The sequence below is a fragment of the Aythya ferina genome (genome assembly GCF_964211825.1).
Source record: "Aythya ferina genome assembly, chromosome: 1".
NCBI classification, from domain to species: domain Eukaryota; kingdom Metazoa; phylum Chordata; class Aves; order Anseriformes; family Anatidae; genus Aythya; species Aythya ferina.
In genome coordinates, this window is record NC_140296.1 from 18,087,040 (window position 1) to 18,100,806 (window position 13,767).

A 13,767-nucleotide genomic window follows, 5' to 3' on the forward strand; every position below is an offset into this window, starting at 1 on the left:
AGCATTACTGTGCCAGAGCATTCATTCCTCAGCAGATGCAACAAGACCAGGATTCTCTTAAATAAGAAGAGGTCAAGCCAGATAAGAAAATAAATGCATGGAAGAAAAAAAGAACAAACTCAACCACCTCAAGGAATTAAATATGCATATATATAAAGGCACATCAGGTTTTGGTACTTCCCTGAAGTGCAAATTCATTATTTAAAGCACAATGATCACAATGATTTTACAAGTCTGTTCTTACATTGTGTCAAAAGAATTTGATTTTTAAACAAAATTAAGGGTTATCTTGCTGTGTGTTTCAATGCCTTGAACACTGGTTTAGAAAACTCATTCTCAAGAGGTTTCTGGGGATTTGGGACCCTCAACCCTCCCAAAGACTGGGGGGAGTTAGAGGGGCCACAGGCTTGTGTTTTCCAGCCCCAGATCCTGGCTGGCAAGGACAAGTAATATTTAAGATATTTGTGGCTAGAACTGGGCTGTTCAAGACAGTAAAGTGCAAACTTCAAAGGAAGTTTAAACAAGGTATTTCTTTGTTTCTGTGCTGTCAAGCTATCTCTCTAAAATTGTCCTCAGGGAGGTCCGATGTCTACACAACGCAGACATGGGTTAATATCTCTTCATTACTAAGTCAAAGAAGTTGGTTTCCATCAAGGAATAAAACATAGCCTGAAGAACAACTTAGCTCATGGCCTGTCATGACATTCAAGTGCTGTTTAGCTTTGTAACGTGTCATGGCAAATTAAGATGCTGTTGGGGTTTAACCCAGCAGTTAGCTCTGCACCACACAGCCTTTCACTCACCCTTCTTTCCCCCGCAGTGGGAGGGGGGAGAGAATGAGGAGGAAAAAAAAAAAGAAAAAAAAAGGAAAAAAATGTAAAAGCTTGTGGGTTGAAATAAAGACAGCTTAAGAGGACAGAAAATAAAGAGAAATAATAATAATGGAAGTAGTAATAATAATATGTGCAAAACAAGTGATGCACAATGCAGTTGCTTGCCACCCGCTGACCGATGTACCACTGCCTGTCCCCACGCAGTGGTACCCCTGACCCTGACCAGCCACCCTGTATTAATCATCCAGCGTGATGCCATGTGGCATGGGACATCCCTTTGGCCAGTTTGGGTCAGCTGTTCTGGTCCTATGCCCTCCCAGCTCCTGATGCACCCCCAGCCTGCTCACTGTCAAGGTGGTGTGAGAAGCTGGAAAGTCTTTGGCTAAGTGTGAGCAGTGCTCTGCAACAACTGAAACAACAGCGTGTTATCAGCAATATTCTCATCTTAAATCCAGAACACAGCACCATAACAGCTGCTAGGAGGAAAATGAACTCTATAACAGCTGAAACCAGGACAGATGCTAAGTGCAGTGGCAACCCAAGGGGAACAGCTAGAAATATATCAATACATATGTATGCTTTCTACGTTTTCCCTTTTACACATTCATTTTGCAAGCATTTCATGATATAGTTTTGCTTCCTGCACTACAGTATCTAAATTTTATAGGTTAACTACACATCATACTGGATTCATCACTTTCTGCTGTTACTATGACTTTACTACTTAAAGCTCACACTTATTTTCTATCTAAAACCAACTTTCATAAGTAAGCGCAAGCATTGTAGCTTTGCAGAACTGCCATGTCTTCAGGAGGGATTTTTTCTAACCAGCAATATCACTTTAATATCTTCTTGGTAAAGGATAAGCTATTGCATATACCATCCTACCCACAATCCATTCACGTCCATTGAATGGCAAGCGACTCTCAAGCACTTATTTTCTTCAACTTGTACTTCTAAGGAGCTAAAAGCCTGTGAAGGGCTGACACCTACTAAGACCCCATTTCAACTGTGCTATTTCAGCCAGCTATTCTGTATCCGCTGCCACACAAATCATTCCCCAGGGCATTACTTTTGGTGGTAAGATAAAGTGGCCACTAGTAACAAGATCAGGAGATAAGATATCAAACCACCTAATTTAGTCCAAAGAGCTCGGACTTTTTTAAGTACTTACTTTAGCCAATAACCAGGACTAAATAACTTTGCTACTTGAAAACCCCAGCAGAAGAGCTCTTCCTACCTGACCCTACCGCATACAGACACACATAAAAGGATTTCTTGGCAAGAATGATTTGAGTAAATAAAATGACAAGTTCTTCAGCTTCTGTGGTCATAGTCTACTATACATGCCACTAGGAATAGTGATATTGATTTTAACATGATACCTTGGAATATTATTCCCTATTCTTAAATTTTGCTACAGTGGTGAAATAACATTAATGCGATAAGGCAAATGTCAATTTAAAGTTAACAGAGACAGCCTTCTCCTAGATAGTGTAAGTCTGTATTACAGCACCAGGCTTTATCTTTGCTTTGTGATAAAGAAACCTGCACATCATACCCTGTAATATTCACTGCTCTGTTTGCAGAATCCCTTGATGCAAACAGCTTGTTTAAAATGATTATAGCAATAATGATTTCGGTGGTTCTCAGCAGGATTTGGGGCTTCGAACACACAAAACCCTACAGGGGAATCTTACTTTCCCAGTGTCTTCTTCTGATAAGATGGTTGGTTGGCTTCATAAAAAAATAAGGAAAGAAAGAAAGAATGTGAGACTTAAATACAAGCCTTAGAAAATGTAAACCCTAGAACGTAAGCCAAACAAAATCTTCCATAGAGTAACCCAGACATGTTCAAAGAGAACATTATAATGCACATTTGCTTCAAGCTCAGAGTTCTTTTCTCACCCTTGCAGCTGCATACAGTAGGAAATATGGAAAAAGTCAATATTGGCAGGTTTTCAACTCTGTTTCTTCTAAGTTGTTTTCAGTGGCAGACTGGCAGCTCCTCTGTGCTTTTCCTAACGAGTCTAGAGATGCCTTTTCTCCAAGTTTGGCTGGCACATACAGCAGATCTGATTCCAGCAGAAGGTATCAGAAACAATGTTGTTGTGTTTGTTTTTTTTTTTCTGCCAGAGGGCACCTGTGAATTCTGGAACCAAGTGTGGGTCTCAGCAGCTGGCTCTGTGTATGCTTTTCACCACCTGTGGGCACCGGGCTGGGCGCTGGCCACCCCACACACGGTGACAAAGCTCATTAAGGGAGACCTCATCAATGCATATAAATGTCTGAGGGGAGGGTGTCAAGAGGATGAAGCCAGTCTCTTTCCAGTTGTGCCCAACAACAGGACAAGAGGCACCGGACACAACCTGAAGCACAGGAGGTTCTGGCTCCATATGAGGGGGCACTTCTGTACTGTGGGGTGGCAGAGCACTGGGACAGGCTGCCCAGAGAGGCTGTGAAGTCTCCTTCTCTAGAGATATTCAAACCCTACCTGGATGTCATCCTGTGCAATGTGCTCTGGGTGATCCTGCTTGGCGGGGGGGTTGGACTAGATGATCTTCAGAGGTCCCTGCCAACCTCAGCCATTCTGTGATTCTGTGACTTGAATCAGCCACGAGCTATACACGCCATCCAGGTGGGGTGGCCACTGCCTGGGGATTGGCTGGGCATCAGTCAGTGGGTGGTGAGCAGTTGCATTGTGCATCACTGGTTTTGTATGTGTACATATATATAATAATTATTATTAATATTATTTTCCCTTCCTTTCCTGTCCCATTAAACTGTCTTTATCTCAACCGATGAGTTTTACCTTTTTTTTTTTTTCCCAATTCTCTCCCCCATCCGGCTGCAGGGGGATTGAGTAAGCAGCTGTGTGGTCCTTAGCTGCCTGTCGAGTTAAACCACAATATCCTTTTGGCAGCCAACGTGGGGCCCAAAGGGCTGAGATAACAACAGATCTGACCAGATCATTTAAAAACAAGAATTTTTATAGCATTATATTAGTTTAATAGCTGCTGGTCACAATGTTGATTTATCAGTTCACAATGTTGTTTTATGTGCTTTCAAGGTTGTTTTTCTTAATTACTTTCTTGCTGTTTATCATCTCTGGGGACTGCCCTAAGTTTGTTTATGGATTTTGCCAGTCTCTTAGCACGTGCTCGTATTACACCAACCGTGAATTTAACCTGATGTTTGTACTCATATATCCATCACTCTTGCACTTCGGGAACCTTACCATGGAAACTATTAACAAGTACAGTCTTTATTCCAGGCAAGCTAAAATAGTTTTTGATTTTTTAAATATACTTGTGAAACTGGCACAATCCTATTGCTACATCTCCTGCATGTGCCTCTGGCTTTGTCTAAGCTTAGACAACTATTTAGGAATACTGCTTAAAGATCTGCCCCGAGGCAGGATGGTTATAGGTGTGCAGGAGGATATGGGCAGGTATCTATCATGATTGTCACCTTCGATGGTTTTGGAATTCACCCCTGAACAGATGCAGAATCCTCAAAAGAAGACAGAATGTTTTAAAAAGGTATGGCCTGGTCCTGGCAATGCCAGAGAGCTACAGTTTGCTGCACTGTGCTGGAGTCTGGCCTTCAAAACACAACTTCAACACTATTGAGCACCTTCAAGAAGAAGAAATTGCCTCTGGCTCTGGTCTTACACAGGCATGGCAGCTGGGTAGAATAGGCCCACCTGGAGCCTCTGGCAGAAAGCTCCAGGGACACTCGAGGTTGGCCCCAAAGGTTTTGGAGTCAGGGATACAGAGGACCCGAGGCCCACTATCCTCCAATTAAAAAAGAGATGTTGGCAGCGTATGAAGAGGTTCGATCTGCTTCTGAAGTGGTTGGTACTGAAGCGCAGCTCCTCCTGGCACACCAGGTGCTGGTGCTGGGCTGGGTATTCAAAGGGAGGGTCCCCACTACACATCATGCAACTGGTGCTATGTGGAGTAAGTGAATTGTACTGACCACACAAAATGGAGCTCAAAATGGAAACCCAGTTGCCCATGAATCTTGGAAGTGATCATGGACTGGCCAAAAGGCAAAGATTGTGGAATATCACCAGAGGAGGAGGTGACGTGCACTGAAGAGGCCACACTGTATAATAAGGTACCAGAAAATGAGAAACAATATGCCCTGTTCACTGAAGATGTTCACGGAATAACATCAAAACCACCAGCAGGTGGATCAGGCTGCTAGTACTGAAGTGGTTCAAGTAGATCTGGACTGGCAACATAAAGGTGAATTATTTATAGCCCAATGGGCCCATGACACCTTGGGCCATCAAGGTAGAGATGCAACATACAGATGGGCTCATGATTGAGGGGTGGACCTGACCATGGACAATATTGCACAGCTCATCCATGATTGTGAAACATTATCACACATTGTAGATGTATCTTAGGAGATCACGTAGCAGGAAGCCTGAAATACACCTGGGGTACACAGCAAGAAAAGCAATGTCTTGCATGTCATCTATAGGGAAATGCCAATGAGAGGATTTGAATGTCAGGTGCTGCACCTCTGTTTAGGTCAAAGTTGTTTATTTGCCCTTTGGGTTTCTTAGTTGTGGAATCATATTCCCATACCAAGCCAGGCCTCTGAGAAAATCTCCACTTTTTCTTTTGATTCCCTTTGATCTCCTAGCTCAAGTGGAAGACGGAAGACTTGATTACCTATACTGACAGAACTTGAGCATCTTAGAATGGAGGCCAGCAGGCTCCTGGTGCCTTTGTGGATTTAGCACATAAGAACTGCTTGATAAATTTGTGACAGTCAGGAAAACATTCTCCCTGGAAGAGTGCCAAAGCAGTGAGACACAATGCAAGCTAAGAAATCTGTTAGTTGGTGCAAAGACGGGAACCTGCCTGTAAGCAAGTGCCGTAAACTGCAATTCTTTTGCCTCTAAGTAATGATTCTTAGCAACTTCCATCCATGCATCCTTATGAATCCTTCCCAGCTCCTTGAGAAAAATTGTTTTGTCTGTCTTGGTGAAATTCCTCTTCCATATTCTCATTGTCCAGTTACATGATAACACACAAAAAAATCATTAACAAGATCATTGGATACCTGGAGACAGAGAAGCATCAAGATAATGGACTGCTTTTTGCATTACAAAGCTCATTTTGTTACAGCATCCCACTCAGCAGAGAACTAATAGTCAAAGCTGAAATGCTCTCCTGGGACATTGGCCCATTTCAAGGCAAATTCACACATCTGAGTGGAAAGAGGTAATTAAATGTGTCATCCTACCTTCTTGGAGTTACTGAATCATTCAGTACTCATTCAGTTCATTGGGTCATTTTCTCTATGGAAGAATTATGTGAAGAGGGAGGTGAAATAAGGTTCCCCAAGACTCTCTCCCCTTCTTTTCAATGCTTCCTAGCTATGTTTCTGCCACTGGCTACCATAACCAGTGCATCCTGTCCCCTCAGCCAGGTATTCCTTGGAAGGACATCCTTCAGGTCCTGTTTTTCATAGGAATTGGTTTGAGATTCAGACCCTTATGTTTATGCACCTCTCTAGGTGTCTGGGGTTCTGTAATATGCTTCAGAAATCCAAGACTCAGCTTAGTTGCCTGGGCATTACCGTCACATTAGATGCTGTGTGCTATGGCATCACCTGGGCTGAAAGTCTCAAACCCAGAGTTTTCTCCTTAAAAGAATCAAAAAAGGTGCCTCACTGTGTAAATTCACTTGCTATAATATCTCAGATATCCCATTCAGTGTCCAGCTATGTCTCCTGTAAGTCCAAAGCCATGCTTGCCAGCCAGGGGAGCACATAAAATGGCCTGATGTGCCTCCTAACACTCCAAAGTACATCTGCTGTTGATGACTTATTTTGACAGGAAAGTCCTGGAGATGACTGAGATTCACGAGACATTAACTGAAAGCTGCTCTCCACTGGCAAAGATAGTCTTGAAGATGGTGACACTGAAGAACTTCACCATGGAGCCCTTGCTCCAAAGCAAGCTTTCACCTCATCTCCTCCTGGCTACTGTGCACCAATGCATCGTTAAAATTGCCTCTGAACCACTCAAAGTGTGTGTAAGGCAATTAGACGATACACACAGCGATTAACTTCTTGTTGGTGTTTCTTTCCCAGGATATGGAAAACTCTGGAATTTTGTACAGGTGAGCTATAAAGTCTGCTTGGTTCCTGAAGAAATTTTCAACAAGTTAAAGGGAGTTAAATGATGGGAACCCAGACTGAGAACACAATATCTCAATATCTCAATATCTTTTTTAATTTTTATTTTTTTTTTAAAGGATTAACAAAAGAGAAAGGGCAAAGGAATCTCAGTGGGTTTTAGCCTGGTTGGAAAATGACTAGTAAATGCCATATTGAGTGAGTTTTAATCAGAATCTTCAAGCAAATTTTATTCCTGTCCTCAAAAGCAGTACCACAAAAGAATACTTGAGGAATCTGGCAATTGAAACTTTAAAGCTAGAAGTAATGAAAGAAGGAAGTTAAAGTTGCAATTTATATTTCAGGGGGAGTGACTTCTTTGAAATCAAAAATTGACATTTTGTGGGAACTTATTTTCTGCCACTGTCACTTATATTTTAACTAGGCTGCTGTAATATCCTGTGAGGTCCTGGGGAGGAATAGCTGGGAGTTTCAACCACGTGTCATGCTGAGTTCACCCTCTCTGCTAGCTGTGCTTGTGTGGCCTGTTGTTGGCTGATGGAGCAGGAGAGGGATTTTTGTTAAGGTATGGGTTCTGCAAAACCTATTTACCACTAAGAGGAGAAATTTCTTGTCCTCACAGGAGCCCATGTTAGGAAAAATTATTTCCAAAGTCACCAAGACAGAGAGGTCAGCTGTCAGGAAAGTCATTTCTGCTGTTGAGCAAATATGCTCAGTCAGGATGAGCAGGTTGGAAAAAGTAGACAGATTTGCTGAGAACATGGACCCAGTTCTCATAGAGCGGCTCAGAGACTGTGTGATCTGTGATGTCCTCTCTGCTGCCAGTGAGTTTCCCACAAGATTGCCATTTGCCGAGGCGATCGGCTCCGGGGCAGACGCGTTCTGCAGCGGAGCGGGGGATCGGGCCAGGCAGGGCTAATTTTTGTCCGGCATCGAGCCTACTAGAGGGAGCCGCCAGGACCCGGCAGCCCTCGTGAGGGAGGCTGACGAGGCGAAGGCGGAGCCAGCAGCGCCAGCGGCGGGCTATTTAAATCGGGACCCACCGCCATTTCACTGCCATTTGCCGAGGCGATCGGCTCCGGGGCAGACGCGTTCTGCAGCGGAGCGGGGGATCGGGCCAGGCAGGGCTAATTTTTGTCCGGCATCGAGCCTACTAGAGGGAGCCGCCAGGACCCGGCAGCCCTCGTGAGGGAGGCTGACGAGGCGAAGGCGGAGCCAGCAGCGCCAGCGGCGGGCTATTTAAATCGGGACCCACCGCCATTTCACTGCCATTTGCCGAGGCGATCGGCTCCGGGGCAGACGCGTTCTGCAGCGGAGCGGGGGATCGGGCCAGGCAGGGCTAATTTTTGTCCGGCATCGAGCCTACTAGAGGGAGCCGCCAGGACCCGGCAGCCCTCGTGAGGGAGGCTGACGAGGCGAAGGCGGAGCCAGCAGCGCCAGCGGCGGGCTATTTAAATCGGGACCCACCGCCATTTCACTGCCATTTGCCGAGGCGATCGGCTCCGGGGCAGACGCGTTCTGCAGCGGAGCGGGGGATCGGGCCAGGCAGGGCTAATTTTTGTCCGGCATCGAGCCTACTAGAGGGAGCCGCCAGGACCCGGCAGCCCTCGTGAGGGAGGCTGACGAGGCGAAGGCGGAGCCAGCAGCGCCAGCGGCGGGCTATTTAAATCGGGACCCACCGCCATTTCACTGCCATTTGCCGAGGCGATCGGCTCCGGGGCAGACGCGTTCTGCAGCGGAGCGGGGGATCGGGCCAGGCAGGGCTAATTTTTGTCCGGCATCGAGCCTACTAGAGGGAGCCGCCAGGACCCGGCAGCCCTCGTGAGGGAGGCTGACGAGGCGAAGGCGGAGCCAGCAGCGCCAGCGGCGGGCTATTTAAATCGGGACCCACCGCCATTTCACTGCCATTTGCCGAGGCGATCGGCTCCGGGGCAGACGCGTTCTGCAGCGGAGCGGGGGATCGGGCCAGGCAGGGCTAATTTTTGTCCGGCATCGAGCCTACTAGAGGGAGCCGCCAGGACCCGGCAGCCCTCGTGAGGGAGGCTGACGAGGCGAAGGCGGAGCCAGCAGCGCCCCCTCCCCAGCCCTTCAAAAGCAGCCCCTAGGGAGCGCGAGCGACCAGGAGCGCGGCGACCAGGGCGGGCAAACAGGGCGTGGCGCGTCAGAGGGAGTGGCGCGGCAGTTAGCGCGGCAGTTCGCGCAGGCAGGGCGCGCAGGAAGGGCAGAGCGCTCCCCCTACACACAAACAACACCTCGTTAACAACAGCCGTAACTAGGCGATAATGGTCGCCACCAGGCACGGCGCGCTCTCCAGAAAGTCGGTGCACACGCAGACCGACTACCCGTTAAAAAATGCCGCAGTTCAGGTCACCGGATGCAAGGAGTGTCTGAGCCTCTTGCTGCCATCGGCGGGAGGCAGAGAAACTGCGTGCGTGAGGTGCGAGCAGGTGGATGACCTGGTCCGCATGGTGGCGGAGCTCAAGGAGGAGGTGGAGAGGTTGAGGGCCATCAGGGAGTGTGAGCGGGAGATAGACTTCTGGAGTAACTCCCTGCAGGGCCTCAAGGGGAGGTGCCGAGGTGAGACTCCCCAGATGGGGGCGGACCCCCTGCCCTGTCCCCGTCGGGCAGAGGGAGGGGATCTGGGAGCTGAGGAGGAATGGAAACAGGTCCCTGCTCGACATCGCAGGCGATGCTCTCCCCTTCCGGCCCCACCTTCCCAGGTGCCCTTACACAACAGGTTTGAGGCCCTAGAGATTGAGAGGCCGGTGTGTGAGGAAGAGGTAGCAAATGTTCCCAGGAGGATGCCTGGAGCGAGGAGGTCGACTCCGCGCCTCAGGACTGCCTCCACCAAAAAAGACAGGAGGGTTATTGTTGTTGGTGACTCGATTCTTAGGGGAACAGAGGGCCCTATTTGTCGGCCGGACCCTACCCGTAGGGAAGTCTGCTGTCTCCCTGGGGCCAGGGTCAGGGACGTTGCCAGGAAGCTTCCTAACCTGGTACGCCCCTCTGACTATTACCCCCTTTTGATAGTCCAGGCGGGCAGTGATAACATCGAAGAGAGAAGCCTCAAGGCTATCAAAAGGGACTTTAGGGGGCTGGGTCGGTTAGTGGATGGAGCGGGAGTGCAGGTGGTGTTTTCGTCCATCCCTATGGTGGCAGGGAGGAGTTCAGAGAGGACACGGAAAGCCCACCTGTTAAACACGTGGCTCCGGGGCTGGTGCCAACGCAGAAATCTTGGGTTTTTTGATCATGGGGCACTTTACTCAGCACCTGGCCTGATGGCCGCAGACGGGTCCCTATCTTTTAGGGGAAAAAGGATCCTGGGCCAGGAACTGGCAGGGCTCATTGAGAGGGCTTTAAACTAGGTAGGAAGGGGGATGGGGCTGAGGCTAGGATTGTTGGGGCTGTGCCAGGGGGAACAATGGCAAGGCCGGAGGATAAGGCAATGGCCCAGCTGAAGTGCATCTACACCAATGCACGCAGCATGGGTAACAAACAGGAGGAGCTGGAAGCCATCGTGCGGCAGGCAGGCTACGACTTGGTTGCCATCACGGAGACGTGGTGGGACCAGTCTCATGACTGGAGTGCTGCAATGCCTGGCTATAAGCTCTATAGAAGGGACAGGCAGCATAGAAGGGGTGGTGGTGTGGCTCTCTATATTAGAGAGTCTTTCGAGGCTGTAGAACTCGAGGTTGGGAATGACAAGGTCGAGTCCCTTTGGGTTAGGATCGGCAGGGACAACAAGGCTAGTGTCCTGGTCGGGGTCTGCTATAGACCGCCGAACCAGGATGAGGAGACGGATGAGGAATTCTACAGGCAGCTGACAGAGGTTGCAAAATCATCAGCTCTTGTACTCGTGGGGGACTTCAACTTCCCTGACATATCCTGGAAGCACAACACAGCCCTGAGAAAGCAGTCTAGGAGGTTTCTGGAGAGCGTGGAAGATAGCTTCCTGACACAGCTGGTTAGTGAGCCTACCAGGGGAGGTGCCCCGCTAGACCTTCTCTTCACAAACAGAGAAGGACTGGTGGAGGACGTGATCGTCGGGAGCTGTCTAGGGCAGAGTGACCACGCAATGGTGGAGTTCACTATTCTTGGCGAGGTCAGGAAGGGGACCAGTAAAACCGCTGTATTGGACTTTCGGAGGGCTGACTTTGAGCTGCTCAGGACATTGGTTGGTGGAGTCCCTTGGGAGGCGGTTCTGAAGGGCAGAGGGGTCCAGGAAGGCTGGGCGCTCTTCAAGAGGGAAGTCTTAATGGCGCAGGAACGGTCTGTTCCCACGTGCCCAAAGACGAGCTGGCGGGGAAGAAGACCGGCCTGGCTCAACAGAGAATTGTGGCTTGATCTTAGGAGGAAAAAGAGGGTTTATAAGCTTTGGAAAAGTGGGCAGGCCACTAAGGAGGACTTTAAAGAAGTAGCGAGGCTGTGCAGGGACAAAATTAGGAAGGCCAAAGCTCATCTGGAGCTCAATCTGGCTACTGCCGTTAAAGATAACAAAAAACGTTTCTATAAATACATCAACACAAAAAGGAGGACTAAGGAGAATCTCCATCCTTTACTGGATGCGGGGGGAAACTTAGTTACAAGAGATGAGGAAAAGGCGGAGGTGCTCAATGCCTTCTTTGCCTCAGTCTTTAGCGGCAATACCGGATGTTCTCTGGATACCCAGTACCCTGAGCTGGTGGAAGGGGATGGGGAGCAGGATGTGGCCCTCATTATCCATGAAGAACTGGTTGGTGACCTACTACGGCACTTAGATGTGCACAAGTCGATGGGGCCAGATGGGATCCACCCAAGGGTACTGAGGGAACTGGCAGAGGAGCTGGCCAAGCCACTGTCCATCATTTATCAACAGTCCTGGCTATCGGGGGAGGTCCCAATCGACTGGCGGCTAGCAAACGTGACGCCCATCTATAAGAAGGGCCGGAGGGCAGACACAGGAAACTACAGGCCTGTCAGTTTGACCTCAGTGCCAGGAAAGCTCATGGAGCAGATCCTCCTGAGAGTCATCATGCAGCACTTGCAGGGGAAGCAGGCGATCAGGCCCAGTCAGCATGGCTTTATGAAAGGCAGGTCATGCCTGACGAACCTGATCTCCTTCTATGACAGAGTGACGCGCTGGGTGGATGAGGGAAAGGCTGTGGATGTGGTCTACCTTGACTTCAGCAAGGCTTTTGACACCGTCTCCCACAGCATTCTCCTCAAGAAACTGGCTGCTCTTGGCTTGGACTGGCGCACGCTTCGTTGGGTTAGAAACTGGCTGGATAGCCGGGCCCAAAGAGTCGTGGTGAATGGAGCCAAGTCCAGTTGGAGGCCAGTCACTAGTGGCGTCCCCCAGGGCTCGGTGCTGGGGCCGGTCCTCTTTAATATCTTCATCGATGATCTGGACGAGGGCATCGAGTGCACCCTCAGTAAGTTCGCAGATGACACCAAGTTAGGTGCGTGTGTCGATCTGCTTGAGGGTAGGAAAGCTCTGCAGGAGGATCTGGATAGGCTGGACCGATGGGCTGAGGTCAACTGCATGAAGTTTAACAAGGCCAAGTGCCGGGTCCTGCACCTGGGGCGCAATAACCCCAAGCAGAGCTACAGGCTGGGAGAGGAATGGTTGGAAAGCTGCCAGGCAGAGAAGGACCTGGGAGTGATGGTGGACAGTCGGCTGAATATGAGCCAGCAGTGTGCTCAGGTGGCCAAGAAGGCCAACGGCATCCTGGCTTGTATTAGGAACAGCGTGACCAGCAGGGCTAGGGAGGTGATCGTCCCCCTGTACTCAGCTCTGGTGAGGCCGCACCTCGAGTACTGTGTTCAGTTTTGGGCCCCTCGCTACAAGAAGGACATCGAGGTGCTTGAGCGGGTGCAGAGAAGGGCGACAAAGCTGGTGAGGGGCCTGGAGAACAAGTCCTACGAGGAGCGGCTGAGGGAGCTGGGCTTGTTCAGCCTGGAGAAGAGGAGGCTCAGGGGTGACCTTATTGCTCTTTACAGATACCTTAAAGGAGGCTGTAGAGAGGTGGGGGTTGGCCTGTTCTCCCACGTGCGTGGTGACAGGACGAGGGGGAATGGGCTTAAGTTGAGCCAGGGGAGTTTTAGGTTAGATGTTAGGAAGAACTTCTTTACAGAAAGGGTTGTGAGGCATTGGAACAGGCTGCCCAGGGAAGTGGTGGAGTCACCATCCCTGGAAGTCTTCAAAAGACGCTTAGATGTACAGCTTAGGGATATGGTTTAGTGGAGGGCTGTTAGCGTTAGGTTGGAGGTTGGACTCGATGACCTTGAGGTCTCTTCCAACCTAGAAAATTCTGTGATTCTGTGATTCTGTGAAGATGGCTTTTTTTAAAAAAAATCTTGTTTTGGAAGTGAGCTTTGATGGACTCTGAAAACCAAGCAACATCTGATGCACATATCACTAAAATCCCACATTAAAACAAATGAACAAACAAACACAACATGTTCAGCCTTGGAACTGGGTGAAGTTTGTGACTGAGGCCTTTGTTTTGCTGGGAGGGAATATGAAGTTTTACTAGCTCTGTTCAAAAGATCTGCCAAGTTTGTTGCCGACACAAAACGGAAGAGAGAAAATATTCCTATGTGTTGGAAAAAATGATGTTTCATTTCAGAAGCTAAGAAACATCTCATTTACTTTTTCTGATTGAAATGGTGTTTTGCTGTTTATTCATGACAGGTGTTTCATTTTTGAAATTAAGGATTACTTTTTTTTTTTTTTTTTAATTACTCTCTGAATATGAAAGAAAATTGCAGAGATGTTAATTCTGAGGGATTC